Below are 16255 nucleotides of genomic sequence, written 5' to 3'. Positions count from 1 at the left end.
ACAGTTCCAAGCGGCTGCATACAGATCTTATAGGGCAGCGTAAGGGGTACGCACAGGCTCAGGATTGGTGTGCCTCCAGGCTTGGAGGGCTTGCCCTGTGTTGATGGGTCAACTGGTTGTTATGGCCCATAGGCCCTCCCAGGGTGGTTGCTATGCTCTGTGTGTCATTGTTGTGTGCTTGTCCGTAAAGCACACCCAGAGCCATAAAGCATACCACCACCAGCTTACTTCTGATTGGTTCCTTGCCATGGGGAAGGTCAGTGACCAAGACAAGGTCAGAAAAGCACGTGTCTGGCTGTTATGGCTGCCAAAATGGGGAGCTGGTCCCTTCATATTGTCTTCCTCTCACTGTGTGTATATATGTGCTAATGTCTCTTATTCTATTTTCATTTTCCCTTTAACCTAAATTAGCACTGTGCTGTTCCTCACTCATGAATTTATTCACTGAACAAAGATTGAGACCAACCGAGCCACACATCAAACTAAGCACTGCCAGGCTCTCACAAAAAGCCAAGGTCTAATCTACAAAGACACAGCCCAGCAGGCCCCTCTCATATCCCCCAAAAAAAGTATATCTTAATAACTGATGAAAGGGTTACTAAAATCAGGAAGGCTGGCTAGTTACCACAGGTAAGAAAATACTACTCCTGAGATGACAGCTCCCAGCCTAGTCCAACAAGCTCGGGAAACAACACATCTGGAAAAATTGCCTTATAAGAATTGTTGCAGAAATGTGTGGCGATCCCAAAGTTGCCAACACTGACCCAAGTAAGCAAAGCCTATCTGCAATGTGCTTGGAACAATCTCAAGCTGGGACCCCAGGCCCCACGCTGACACAAAAACAGGGGTCCTACACATTTGAACATCTGGAGTGGAAGAGGACTTTACTGATATCAACACAGCAGAGGGTACTGATGCGTGCTGGTTGTGATGTGCAATTTTCCAAGCCGGGTAGAAGCTTTTCCTGCTCACAGAAAATCTACTTTGGAACTTTCTCGCATGCTATCACCCCTAGTCATCAGAGTCACTGAGAGAATGAATAGGACTTTCAAATGAAGGGACCAGCTCCCCATTTCGGCAGCCATAACAGCCTAGCATGTCCTTGCCTGACCTTGCCTTGGTCACTAAGAGGTCAGATGCCTGCCCCGTGGCAAGGAACCAATCAGAAGTTAGCTGGTGAGGGAGAAAGGAACTGGGATTGTCATGTAATTCAATCGTGTTTGTAACTCAAATAAAAAAAAATCCTTCAAAAAAAAAAAGTTAGCTGGTGGTGCTATGCTTTACGGCTCTGGGTGTGCTTTATGGACAAGTGCACAACAATGATGCGCAGAACATAGCAACCACCCTGGGAGGGCCTATAGGCCATAACCACCAGTTGACCAATCAACACAGAGCAGGCTCTCCTAGCTTGGAGGCACACCAATCTTGAGCCTGTGCTTACCCCTAGACACTCCCCTTAGGCTGCCCTATAAGATCTCTATGCAGTGGCTTCTCACCATCTTTCCTAGCCATCCGCCATGGTGGATGGATGAAAGGTCCGAGCTAACATGGGGTTAGCTCATTAAACAACTACAATAAAGCCTCGTGCTGTTTGCATCAAGCTTTCGACTCTGCCTTGTGATTGGGGTGGCTGAGGTCCTGGGCAGAGATCCTGGGGGCCTGGGCCTCTGGGGGGTCTTTCACAAACAGCACTGACCAAACATTGCCAAGAAACAAAACTTCCTTGGCAGAAATTCTGCCACTTATACTGTTAGGTGTGTATTGCATGCCCCTCAAATCTGGCTATTTCTCCTTTTGAGATCATGTTTGGCTAATAACCTCTACTGCTTCCCCAAGGACTCAAAGGGCCTCCCAGAGTGTAGACACACCTACCTCGAAGGGTTCTGGAAAGATGTGCACAAAATTGTTCACTCCCTCAGCTCTTGAAATTGCAGGTCTCAAGCCATACATAAATCCACCAAACCCATACCAAGGCTGCTATGGATCTAAGCCAGGAATGGACTGTAACAGCTGACCCAGACTAACTCCTGCAATTGACCAACTCAAAAACACCACAATATGGAGACAGCCTATGGACAAGTGGCCAGAGGACAGAAAAATGATTATGGATTGTGGGCTGGCCTATTGGTCTTATCTTAAATACTAGTCATGTGTGGACTTCACCATGAACAGAGTCTGCAAGGGAGTTGCCACAGAGGGTCAAGGAGTTAAGGATGTAATGGGCCTTTGTTTGGTGGGGTGGGGTAGGGGAGACCAGAGAGGAATACTGTGTAAACCGACCATTTTAAGATCCCTTCATCTGGAAAAGACATGGCTTAAAATGCTGGCTTTAGTAAATGCCAGCTCTGAGCTCCTTACCCGGATCAGAGTTTCTGGATATGTTTACATACAAGCAGGTTACTTATATGGGATGACTAACCAAAGCCTGACTAACAACGCAAAAGGGGTGTATTTAACTGGGCCACCTGATCAAATGTGGGAGATGATGAAAAGGGCTGTCCCACACTAGCAGCAGCTAGTTAAAACAGCAGAAGCTCCTAATCGTACATGCTTCAGTCCCCCAAGGGTATTCACACCTGCTACCCAGGAGAGAGTTTCAGACTTGCCTTCTTGGCTCCTTCTTGTTCCCAGAAAGCCCAGAAATACGTCCAATGATACTTGGATTCAACCCTTGGACGAGGGGGGGGGAGAACTCCTGCACTTTTACCAGTCCTATGAATTGCCCTAATGGAGTCCATGATTGATGCTGCTTCAATAAGGCATCCAACAAGTTCAGCATAGTTAGCTCTCATTCAGATAAAGAAAAAATTAACTATTGTTCAGGAAAACAAAGTCAATTTTCAAAGTGAAAAGGATTATTGACAGCAATGGTCCTCCAAAATCCCAGAGGATGAGACTTGATCATCGCAGGAAAGGCTGACAAATCAATGGTTTTAAATGAGAAATGCTGGACAGGTGGTGGTGACGTACACCTTCAATCCCAGCACTCAGGAAGCAGAGACAGGTGGATTTTTGTGAGTTGGAGGCCAGCGTGACCTACAGAGTAAGTTCTAAGACAGCCAGGGTTACACAGTGAAACCCTGCCTCAACAAACCAAAAGAAGAAGGTGAAGAGGAGGGAGTGAAGTAAAATAAAGTAGACTGACCAATTATTAAATGTTGATTTATTGACTCATTTAGTTATTTACTTAATGCACTACTTGTACTGCCTACTTGCCAAGCATGACTTTACTTGCCTACCTGGGACAGAATGACCTGGAGAAAGAGCTAAAACAATGGGTTGTTGCCCTTAACAACCTGCTGGCTGTTATGCTGACTCTTAGGCTTCTGTAAAGTCTTGCTTGCCCAGTCCCCACTGTGGTTTTTGAGTGTATAATGAGAAGACAAACTGGACCTGCACCAAAGCCTTTCAGGAGCTGTCCTGGTGTCCCTCTACCATGACATCTCCCCTCTTCTACTCTCATTGGCCTTGGGGTGCTTATTTCAGGCAACAGACCAGCCTAGCCAGCTGATCAGGTTCCTCAGTGGCTCCCAGTGAATTCCTTACCTGTAGTGCAGTCTCCCTCATCTGTGGCTTGCTTTTGGCATCTGCTGGTTACTATTGGACTAGCTTCAGTGTCTTTCCAGCACCTCCATCCAATCACATTCTGTGCACTTAACAGCTGCCCAACCCCAGTGTTTACTTCCTCATTGCTGCTTTAGACATGGCAACAGTGGCAGACCTTCCAGGTGACTCCCCACAGGACACAACAGGACATTCCTGAGGTGGATGAATGTGGAGTTATCACTGGGGACCAAGAAAACATCAAGAAGCAGATTGGAGCAGGAAGAGTCTCTATCCTCCCCCATTAGATATGTGATATTTGTCTTTCTTTGTCTGGCTTATTTTGCTTAACATTTGATTTCCAGTTTCATCTACTTTCCTGAAAATGTCTGATTTCACTCTTCTTTATAAATGAATCAAATTTAAAATTCAGTGGTGTGTGAATGAAAGGGAAGGAAGAGGACAAACAGAACAGTGGAGGGAGTATATTCACAACCTTGCAGGGAAAGCTACAGTTGTAAATCATTAAGAAGCAGAAAAGAATGTAAAAGCAGTAATATAGGCCAGGTACAGCTGTGTACCTGCAGTCCTAACATTTAGAAGGCAGAGGCTAGAGAACATGAGTTCAAATCCAGCCTGGGCTACATAGTGAAGGGAGGGGGAGCAATAAGACAATGCTAACAATGAGAGCATTTTAAAGCTATTCTACATGAAAGGAAGGAAATGATTGAGACAACTTCACAAGTCAGTGGGACTAAGATCAGATACACAGAAAACCAAACAATTTTTAAGCATCAATAAAACTGATAAACATGTAACTAAAATCAAGCCAAACAATTTTTAAGCATCAATAAAACTGATAAACATGTGACTAAACAATGGTGGAATGGTGGAAAGAAGACACCGGTTATCATAGTGAGAATAAAATAACCAACTGAAGAAACAAACAACAGTGGATGATATGGTGAAAAGACTGAGGTCAACAAACAGGAAATAGGGTGAGCAAACCCATTATAGAGTAAACACTATCCTAACTCTCAGTCCCAGAAGATCTGGAACCCTCTTCTGGCTAGGCATGCACAGACATGCATGCAGACAGAACATGCAGATACATAAAATAGACACACATAGTTTTTAAAAACAACAAAACAAACTTTTTCTCAAGCTCTGTAGTCTGGCAGTCCCAAGAGACCTAGCAATCATGAGGTTCTGCTGATGTACAGCTTGCCTGCCCTGGAGGATTTTTCTTTTGTTTTTGTTTTTTGAGGCAGGCCTTCTCTTTATTGCCCTGGCTGTCCTGTAGCTCACTCTGTAGTCTAGGCTGGCTCAAATTCACAGAGATCTGCCTGCTTCTGTCTCCCAAGTGCTGGGATTAAAGGTGTGGGCCACCATGCCTGGCTAATAAATCTTTTTTTTTAAGATGCAATTTCTAAGGAGTCTTTAATGATACCTGGGCCTTAATAAACCTGCAAATATCACCCAAATTTCTCCCTTCAAAAATCATGTTCAAAACAACTCTGATCTCCCAGTCTTAAAGTAAAACTCTATGTTTCTGAAAGCTCATCAGATAAGAGCACTGGCTGCAGAGGACCAGGGCTCAATTCCCAGCACCCATATGGCAGCTCACAACCATCTTTAACTTCAGTCCCAAGGGATCTGATGTCCTGGTCTGGCCTCTTTGGGCACTGTATCCATGTGGTGCACAGACATATATCCAGGCAAAACATCCACACACATAAATAAAATTTTAAAAATAAAAACAACCTGCTAAGGTCATTTAGTAGTGTTTCTGTAAGGATTCAGGCATTATGCTAGCCTGCCTCTGTCACCTGGTAGAATGCACTCAAGCAGTACCCTGGTCAGCCCATAGTTCCATAACTACTAGTCTGCGTGCAGGTCCAAAGGAACCCTTTAAAGAAAGACCCCCTCCCACTTCTCTCTCTTTCCTGCTGTTCCCCTGGGGCAGACAGGACCTTTCCTGTCTCCCTCTTCTCTTCTGTCCTCCCTCTGTGTCTCTTTACCTCTTTTCTCCTTCCTTCCCCCTCCCTCACCTTTCTAATAAAACTTCTAACTCAAGCTCTGTGTGCCTGGCGTGTTTGTGTGTCCCCTCCCCCACCTTGGTCACTCTCAAAGATCATGGAATCTGGTTAAGGGCCATGGGCCCTAAACTATGGGGTTTAAAAGCCCACCTTTTGTAAGCTTTTTATGACCTTTAAAGTTTGTGGCTTAAAGACAACTCTGTGAGCCTCATGTGACCCATAATTAGATAAGTTTGGCCAAGCGGGACTGCTAACGACTGTGTTCCGAGAAAAGGCATGGGCCTTTCTGCCTACTGTTTCGAAGATACCGCAAGAATGTCCCAGCCCCAGCAAATACCAGACGTTCCTTCCTGCTATCCCCCCCCTGCTTGCCTGATTTCCTTGTTGCAGGGCTATATAAGCGCACTGTGAGCCCCAATAAATCGAGGCCTTGACATTGCATAGATGGACCCTGGTCCTTTTTCTTTTGTGCCGCTTGGTCTCCTTCCCTTTTCTCACCCATGACTCTTTCAGGCAGCTCCCCTTCGGAATCCTGAATGACTGACCCTCAGGATGGGTCAGAATCTGCCATGGTCCTCCATGCAGGACCCCCTTCCAGCTTTATGGTAATGGAAGCAAAAGAACAACACTAGCACCCTCATATTCTCCTGTAGTGCCACCAACCCTAAGGATACTATTTAGCCTGAAGAACAACCTAAAAGCCTTATTTCTGAAAACATTCTCATTGAGGATTAAGGCTTCCATGTGTACATTTGGGGGATATAAGAGTCACTCCTGCCGGGTGTTGGTGGCACAAGCCTTTAATCCCAGCACTTGGGAGGCAGAGGCAGGCAGATCTCTGTGAGTTCGAGGCCAGCCTGGTCTCCAGAGTGAGTGCCAGGATAGTCTCCAAAGCTACAGAGAAACCCTGTCTCAAAATACCCCCCAAAAAAAGAGTCACTCCCCTGAATATTCTATACTGAAAAATTAAAGAGAAAGCCTTAAGGCAGAGAATCCACAATGGCTGTGCAGAGGAACAAAAGAAAAACAGCTATGGAGATAATAGAAATGGGGTATGTTTTAAAGGGAAGAAAGAAAAAGGCCAACTCAGCTCAGAGAATATAATTCAAAGAAGGTGATGATTAATTGCAACCAAGAAAAATCTTGAGATGTTTACTGCCCACAGATTTTCTCTGCAAGAAAAGGAGATTCATGGAGGATCATACAGTGACAAGCTGAAACTATACCTGGGTTAGGTGTGGGGAGGGGAAACCATACAAATCTATGCATGAGGTCCAACTGCATAGATTTGCACATACACACAAGTGTGTGTAAAACTGGTAAACGCTCAGAAACACTATTAATTCCAAATTTCTGCTGTGCATATTGTACTACATGTGTGTAAAATGTCATTGTGGTAAACAACTGGATGATGAATGCATGGATTCCTTTTAAATGTCTGGAAGCTTCCTATGAATCTACAATTACGTAGCATTGAAAGGATTTTTGTACATGCACAAAAGTTTCAAACTCCTGAAATCAGGATAAATTTAACCAAGTATGGCCACAAGACACTTACGAGATAAAGAAAACCTCCGTAGCTGGGGAGATGTACCTGGTCTGGGATTCAGGGACTCGTTATCTTTAAACAATCTGTGATCCCCAGCTATGTCCAAAGACTCAATGAAATAAGAAACACAAACCCCAATTCATGTTTTGTGGCAGCATCCTCACTGGTCCATACCTGGCCTAGCTCTAGAGAATTAGCACCTAGCCCTAATCCATCCTTTGTTTAGCAGATACCTTTTGTCTCCCTATGTGAACCTTATCTGATAGTTTCTGGGAGAATGCAAAAGCCTATGCAAAACTTGGTTGGGGGGTGGGGGGGACACGGGACTGGAAAACGGAGGTACCTGATGAATTGAGAATTTGCATTTGGCATTGCCCCTATGGAAGCATTGTTTTGAGCATATGGAAGTCAACGGGCCTAATTGTAAATATGAAGAAAAATAAAAATGCCCTGGATGAAGGGAAAGCACTTCACACCTTCGAGGCTGGGTCCCCTTGCAGCCCCAAAAGGCTACATTTCTTTTTAATTACTCATATTTACATATCCATCCTCCCCCATGTTCTCACCCTCCCACCCTCCCATGTTCCCTACCCCAGGCCACCCTCCAACTCCTCTCCAGGCATAGTGAGGACCTCCACCAAGGACCTTCAAAGTCTGTCATATTGTTTGGGGGAGGGCCTAGGCCCTCCTTGCTGTATCTGGGCTGTAATAGTATCCCTCCATAGGGAGTGAGCTCCTTAAGTCCATTTGTGCTCTAGGGATATAGACTGGCTCCGCTGTTAGAGGACCCATAGACTGTCTTGAACTCCTAGCTAGTACCCACATTCAGAGGGTTTGGTTTGGTCCAATGCTGTTTCCCCAGCTTTATGACTAGGATCTCCATTCTATTAGTAGGTCAGGTCCACTGTTTCTGCAGGTCTCTCCATCCCCATCTTGGCTCCTTTGCTCAACCCTCCTCCCTCTCCACAACTGATTTCCAGTAGTATGGTTCAGTGCTTAGCTGTGGGTGTCTGTTTCTGCTTCAAACAGCAACTAGATGAAGACTCTCCTTCCTCTCCCTGCCTCCGGGCTCCAATTTGGTCAGGGGTTCTTGTCCCCATCCCCTTCTTCAAGGGACTATGCAATCTTTTCTTGGGGTCCTCCTTGTTTCCTAGTTCCTCTGGCAGTGTGGTTTTTAGGCTAGTGATCCTTTGCTCTATTTCAAAAAATCAAAAATGGGTGAGTACATAACATGTTTATCTTTTTGTAAAAGCATCTTCAACAAATGGATTAAGACATGTAGAAGATTGCAGATTGATCCATATCTATCGCCGTGCACTAAAATTAGGTCCAAATGGATCAAAGACCTCAACATAAATTCATCCACACTGAACCCCCTAGAAGAGAAGGTAGGTGGCACCCTTGAACAAATTGGTACAGGACACCGATTTCTGAACATAACACCAGTAGCTAAAACATTGAGATCGACAATTAATAAATGGGACCTCCTGAAACTGAGAAGCATCTGTAAAACTTGGTTTTACAAAGGACACAGTCAGCAAGATAAAATGCCAAACCACAGAAAAGATATTCACCAACCCCATATCTGACAGAGGGCTGATCACCAAAATATACTGTTATACCCCCGGAAAACTCAGGTATCCGGGGTCCCAAGCCATGACTGCGGTCACCCTAATCACCAGGCAGATTAGAGAGCTTGCTGCAAACTGCACGAGGCTTTATTGTAATTTAACGAGCTAACCCCATGTTAGCTCAGGTCTTTCACCCACCCGCCATGGCAGATGGCTAGAAAAGACAGCTCCTAGGGCCTCCCAAGAGATCTTATAGAGCAGCATAAGGGGAGTGTCTAGGGGTACACACAGGCTCAGGATTGGTCTGCCTCCAGCCTTGGAGGGCTTGCCCTGTGTTGATTGGTCAACTGGTTGTTATGGCCCATAGGCCCTCCCAGGGTGGTTGCTATGCTTTGTTCGTCATTGCTGTGTGCTTGTCCGTAAAGCACACCCAGGGTCATAAAGCATAGCGCCACCAGGTAACTTCTGATTGGTTCCTTGTCACGAGGCTGGCATCTGACTTTCTAGTGACTAAGACAAGGTCATAGAGTACGTGTTCGGTCGTTATGGTTTGCCAAAAGGGAAGCTGGTCACTTCATTCCCCCATTTTCTTTTTTGGAAATTCCAATCATGGAATTGCTGTCTCTCTAGCTCCCCCATCAGGGAGTGAGAGATATTGGCATCCCCATGCAAGGGAGTCCCTCTTGACTTAGCATTTTAACCAGGGAAAATGGGCGGCGAATTCTTTCCCAAACTACTTCCTGCTGACTTTGGGACGAAGTTAGAGACCCCAGAAGGTTGAAATGCTAGTCAAAAGCAAAAAAGGAATTTAGGCAATGGGGAATCCATCAGGGGCTTTTGGCAGACTCTGTTGCAGAGACAGGGGGTGTCCACATCAGCTGGACTGTTTCACATCCATAGCAAGTCCAGGGCTCGCAGTCTACTTAGAACAGCCTGTAGTCAGCAACTGATACTCAGATGTGTGCCAGAAGCAAAAACCTGTTTAAGACATGTTTAAACTAGGAACAGAGGTTAAAATTTATTTACTGAAGCCCACAGTGCAGAAAAAGCAGCTATCTGGATATCTGTTCAAACAGCAGGAACATATTTATAACTTTGAGTCCTAGCAAAAGCTACAGACTTGGGCTATAAGCATGTACATTTTTCTTCTGTCCAGAGAGCCAAGTATGGATTGGACAGAGGTGCCTCTGGCCTGATGAAAAGCCCTTTAAGTTTATATTTAGATGACAACCAAAATAAACCTAAAAACCTTGAACTTGTGACTAAACAGTAGATAGTCATTACTTTATCAGCTAACATACTGACTAGTCTATAGTGGATCTGACTGCCTGATGCTGTCAAGCTGACAACCAGTAATATTTCAGAGATCTGAGAAGGGTATATTTTATCCGAATCTACTAAAAAGTGACAGAAGCCAGTCCATATACAGTTAGCCACACCCAAGTTTCTCCATTACCACTGGAGGCAGGTGTCTCAAAGACCAGCAATCTTCGCCAGGCCTATAAAGTGAGAAGTTTTTTTCCTCTCTGTGGAAGAGGGACATGGAAAAGACTGACCTTGTTTTGTCTAGGCAAAGGGGGTGCAATCAATTTTCCAGTGTCCAGCAGCTTTGTCCAGTCTCGGCCAGGTTCTGGCAGGCGGCAGGTATCACATCTGAGCATCTCACTCACTGGTCCAGGTACAGGAACTGAGGTGCCTCATAATCTTCTTTGGAGACTTTGGGTCACTGTCAGGATCTGGCAGTCTGTCTGATATTATAAACTTTAAAGATAACAATTTAAATGCCATATTTTGAAGATCTCTGAAGCATTAGAGATCTGTTTGTCTGTTTTAGTTACTTGCGTTAAGCATACAAGAAGCATATAGGGGACTAGGTAAGGTCTTATTTCTGTAATTAATTTCCAGCCTGACTGTAACTGGTTTTAACTTAGTAAAATATTTTAAACTTAGCACAGCTGAACTTAAAACTGCATAGAGCTACCTTATATTCCTTAAACAGTAGCTACATGTACACATTTTAGCTGCTTGCTCAAATGAGACAGGGTTTTTCTGTGGCTTTGGACCCTGTCCTGGAATTCGATCTGCCGGACCAGGCAGGCCTTGAACTCGCAAAGATCCATCCGTCTCTGCCTCCTGAGTGGTGGGATTAAAGGCGTATGCCACCAACGCCCTAAATTTAAAGGTGTGTGCCACCAACACCCTAAACTTAACTTCTGAAAACATAAACTGTAACATCTTATAATAGATTAGCATCTTTTATAAAACAAGAACTTTACATTGTCAGGCTTTGCTTAAAAATGATTCTAAATTGAAGCTCTTTAAGTACAAATATTAATAAACACAAACATTTAAAAAGAAATTTTAAATGTTTTAAAAAGAAATTTAAATTCCCTTAATGTCTTTCTGTAATATATAGAAGCATTAACATTTTAAATCTTAACTGAAAAACTTGTTTCTAAGATGGTTCCTCTAATTTCCATGTGGTCACCTTTAGTCAAGAAGGCGGTTTAAGTATCCTTTTTCAACTTCAGCAAAATGGCTACCAGTCAGCCATGTGACCAGTTTGCCATGTGGCTGGCTACCAGGAAACAGAACATTTTAAAACAAGTATACATAAATTACTTGAGAAATAAACAGGACTTTTTAAACAGAATTAGCTTAATATGGTTAAAATTTTAACTTATATTATCATTTTAAAATTTACTATTTATAGACATGAGAAACCTTAGCAAACAGTTTACATTTTTCTCCGACTTGTAACAACCTTTTTTTCTAACCTTCTACAACTTGCTTTAACTCTCTATAACCTTTTTATATACTTTTAGTTCATTCCTCTGACTTTCTTATACATTCTTAGACAAATTTTCTTTTTCCTTTCTCTCTTTATTATTTAAGTCTCCTACATTTTCTCTCATTTCTCAGTCAACATAAAAATTTTTATCAAAGTCCCTTTTACAGTTCTTAATAACTTTAAGGCCATTTTTCTTTTTTAGAAGTCCAGATCAGGCCAGATAAGTTCATACGCCCCAGCTCCATGTGCTCAAGGCAGACCTGGGATGGGCTGCTGCTGGTAACCCCAGACCCTCGGCCAATGCAGGGGTGGGAAAAAGACCCCCACGGACCCCCTACATACTATGTGTGTGGAGCACAGAGAAGGCCGGGCAGCCAGGCAGATGGCGGGCCTTGCAGCCATGTTCCCTCAGAGCAGGGAAACTCCCGCAGCAGGCAGGACAGCAGCTGGGGCAGAAACAGCCCCACTTGGCATGCCTCACCGACCCGCAGGTGGGGATAGAAAGGGGGTGGCATGGTGGATCCTGAATTGAAAACCAATGATGATAACACAGAATAGACAGGAAAGAACAGATGCCAACCCAATCCACCTGCACGACTTATAAGGCAATGGCGCCGGGAAGACGGGTGGCAGAACCCGGTGGCTACAATCACCGCTAACTGAGGAGGATCCAAGTCCTTGGCCTCCATTCGTACCTCCTGGGTGTCCTCATAGCAGCAGTCTGTCCTCTGGGCACATCTTCGGATCACAGTTGAGGTGGCTTCCGCCAAGCGCCACATGCTCAGAGCATCAAGAAAAGACCCCTGACCCATGCATGCCATATGCATGGGCGGTAGGGACAGAAAGAGATGTTTAACACAGACTAGGGTCCTATTCGGAATTTCAGATGGCCAGCCCCATGGAGATCAACTTGGTTCCAAACCAAGTCTCCCCTATAGATTTAGGAAGGCTGCCGCCAGAACCGCCGCCCTAAACAATTCTTGTAGGCCTACTCACAGATGTCGCCAGAAACCCCAACATAGGACCTCCACATCCATAAAATTAACAGAAATAGTAAAATTGACACACAAACAGGTGGTTAGGGCGTGGGCTGCAACAGATCAGATAACAGATAACAAACCTCTTGCTCAACTGTTCAGTCACCCAGCCCATTCCAATCCTCCAGGCTTAACAGACACCAACAGCAAAACAGGACATCAGACAGGACAAACTTCGGCAAAGAAATGGTGCCCCAAACCAAAATTACAAACAACCCTTGGACTTTCGTCCAGGGCGGAACCAAGGGTTCCAGAAATACGTCTATTTCTGGGCACGTCTGCTTTCCCTATGGTTCAATTCAAACAACACTCGGGCTTTCATCCAGGGCGGGACTTCAGGGTCTCGAAATACATCTATTTCCCCCTGAGATCCAAATTATACAAATACGAGTCATGAGTCCTGCACAGGCTCAGATCAACAAAACAGAAAATTCAAGTGGCACCAAACCAACAAAACATATAACATTGAACATATAAGTTGCGAGCTCGAATCATCTTACCCCCAAAATCAAATCCACTCAGGTGAGGGGTGGTCGCCAATCCCGGATGAGCCCCCAAATGAACTCAAGAAACTAGCCACCAAAACACCAAACAATATGTTTGTTCTTAAAGTGTCTTTGAGTCTTCTTTTGACCAACTCGTGTGAACCCACACCCCAGCCACAACATCTGTGACAATGTTGGCTTTGTTTTGTTTGAGACAAGGTTTCTCTGGCCTTGGCTGTCCTGGAACTCACTCTGCAGACTAGGCTGGCAGAGATCCTCCTGCCTCTGCCTCCTGAGTGCTGGGATTAAAAGTGTGTGCCACCACCACCAGCCCAATTTATGTTTTTGTAGAAACTATAGGGAGTCTAAGATTTACACAGAAATTTGGGCAGGGGAGGGAATCATTTTGAAGAAAGAACCCTGAATCTTAAAATGACAGTGGTGGCTATGATATATATTGGGCCAAAGGAGGTCCAGTGGCATTCAGAAATAGGTCAGTGACAGGAGAAAAATTTTAACATTGTTGGACAAGACCCTGAGAGTACACCTCATCGAGAAATAAGGAAAGATTTTTATGAGTCAGTCCATGGTACCAAAGTGATGACATAGCAATCACCTGATTGCCTTGCAATCAGTTACTTTTTGCATTGTCAAATACAAGAAAGGGAACATGTGGACAGCTGTGACCCCGAACACTGTGAATACTTTAAACTGATTCCAGGAACTCAAATATGCAGACTTGCTTTCTGAAGGTGAGAAGCTCTCTGAGGGTTCCACATCTCCCACCAGACCGGGCAAATGGAGTACTACAGGTCCTTGGAGAAAGCTGACGCTGCCAAGCGTCACTCCTCCTGACATGCCACTGAGGAGCAGAGGGGACCACACCGTCACCATTGGCATAGGGGTGGGGAGGGGTGTCGTGCACCCTTCCTATTTTTATCAGTTTGGGTCTGTTTTGAAATGAAGTAACAAACAGCTGGTTTGGTTGCTTGTTTTCCATTAACTCTAGTTAATATTCTCATCATATAGGGCACAGAGATGGCTCAGCAATTAAGAGCATTGGCTGCTCTTCCAAAGGCCCCTGGTTTGGTTCCCAACACCCACATAGTGGCTCACAACCTTCTGTAACTCCAGTCTCATGGGATCTGACACCTTCTCATGGTCTCTATAGGCATTGCACACACATGGTGCACAGACACACATTCAAACACTCATACACATAAAATAAAAAGAAAACCTCCAAAAGTTTTTAATAGTCTTATGACTTTAAAAGTCTTATCTTTTATACTGCATTTATGCTTCTATATATCATTTTCAAGCAGTTATATTAGTTGTGGCCAGTGATATAGACATTAGATTTCACTCTTAATCCATAGGGGAAAAATTACTAAAAATAAATTTGACTAGACTTTATTTTATGAATTTTAGGACACATTTGTAGCAATAAGGATGTTTTTTCTTCATTGAAAATGTAAATTAGTTCCTCCCTTCCCACCAGCTATTAATCTTTCATTTCTTATGATCTAATGTATTCTTATGGTCTGTGTAAGCACTGGATGAATTTCTTGGCTTTTTCTGTAATAAGACACATAGTATTCTGGTTTCATTTTGTTGCTGACATAAAATATTCTGTCAAAAAGCAACTTAGGTGAGAAAGGTCTATTCAACTTAAAATTCTAGGTCAGAGGCCATCACCACAGGGCAGTCACAGCAGCAGGAGCTTGAGACAGCTGGTCACATCACATCCACAGTTCAGAGCAGAGAGAAATGAATGCATGCCTCCCTCAGCTCACCTGCCCACCTACCAGATTGTCTGCCTGCTTGCCCGCTTGCCCATTCACCTGTACTTCTCCCTCTTTGTCCTCAGCTAAATTTCTCCACTCATACACAGTTCAGGACCTCCTACTTTGTAAATGGTACTGCCCACAGTGGGCTGGGTCAATTAAATTAAGACAGTCTCCAACAGACAACAGACAAGCCCACGAGCCTAGCACTGTGGACAATACATCATTGAGACTCTCTTCCCAGGAGATGATGGGTTGTATCAAGTTGACAGTTAAAGGTATCCATCATACATGGTATCTTTCAGATTTAATAAAGATATTCTAAAATTAGATTACAGGCTAGGGAAATGGCTCAGTTGGCAAAGTGCTTGCCCCACACACTAAACTAAATCCTGGCTCAATGGCACATGTCTGTAATCCCAGCACTGGGGAGGTGCTGATAGACAGATTCCTAAATCTCACTGGTGGATAACTCAGACAAACTGGAGAACTCTGGCTTTATTAAGAGACCCTGTCTCAAAAAAGTAAAATGAAGGGCGATCAAGTAAGACACCCAGGATTGACTAGGCCTACACACACACACACACACACACACACACACACACACACACACACACACACACACACACTCACATGTGCATACACCCATATGGACATATACACACACCACACAAAAGTTTAGAAATTAAGTAATTGATTTAATTAGATTGTTACAATGTTTGCCCAACTCTGATATTACAAACCTCTGCTCTATTCATTTGTATTACACACCAGTGTCCACTAGAGGGTGCACACTGCAAATTAAAGAAGGCTTGAAATGGGTGACTAGGCTCCAATCCAAGTTAAATTTGCCTGCCTGTATATGTGAGGGCTCTGATTCAGGTACATTGAGAACACGCAGAAACAGCCATGGTGACAGAGATTAAAGTTATGCACATACCTACAGCAGTCTCACCCCGACCAAGCTTGGTCTGGCTTCTAGACCGCTGTTCTGTGTCTGAATATCTAAAGTTCCCCAAAGATCCATATCCTAAGAGCTTGTCTCAGGGACATGTAATTGGCAGGTGAGGGGATTGTGAGAGGTGAAGTCTAGTAAGTCATTGGTCACTAAAGGTGTGATCTTGAAGAAAACTGTTCTCTCTCTCTCTCTCTCTCTCTCTCTCTCTCTCTCTCTCTCTCCCCCCCCCCGTGTGTGTGTGTGTGTGTGTGTGTGTGTGTGTGTGTGTGTGTGTGTGTGTGTGTGTTTTCAGTATGTCAGTATTTTGCTCCTACACATACTTCACTGGATGCCAAACAAATGGCATCTCCTGATCACACACTTGAACCTCCAAATCTGTTTAATTGTTCTTTATACAGTTAGCAGTCTGCCCCGAATTTTATTGCATTAATACAAAACTAACTAATCAACATATAAATTGTAAACAATGAAGACCAACATTGAGGTTATGGTACCATC

Source organism: Cricetulus griseus, chromosome 3, assembly GCF_003668045.3.
Source record: "Cricetulus griseus strain 17A/GY chromosome 3, alternate assembly CriGri-PICRH-1.0, whole genome shotgun sequence".
Lineage (NCBI taxonomy): Eukaryota > Metazoa > Chordata > Mammalia > Rodentia > Cricetidae > Cricetulus > Cricetulus griseus.
The sequence above is the reverse complement of the archived record's forward strand: the minus strand, read 5'-3'. Positions refer to the sequence as shown.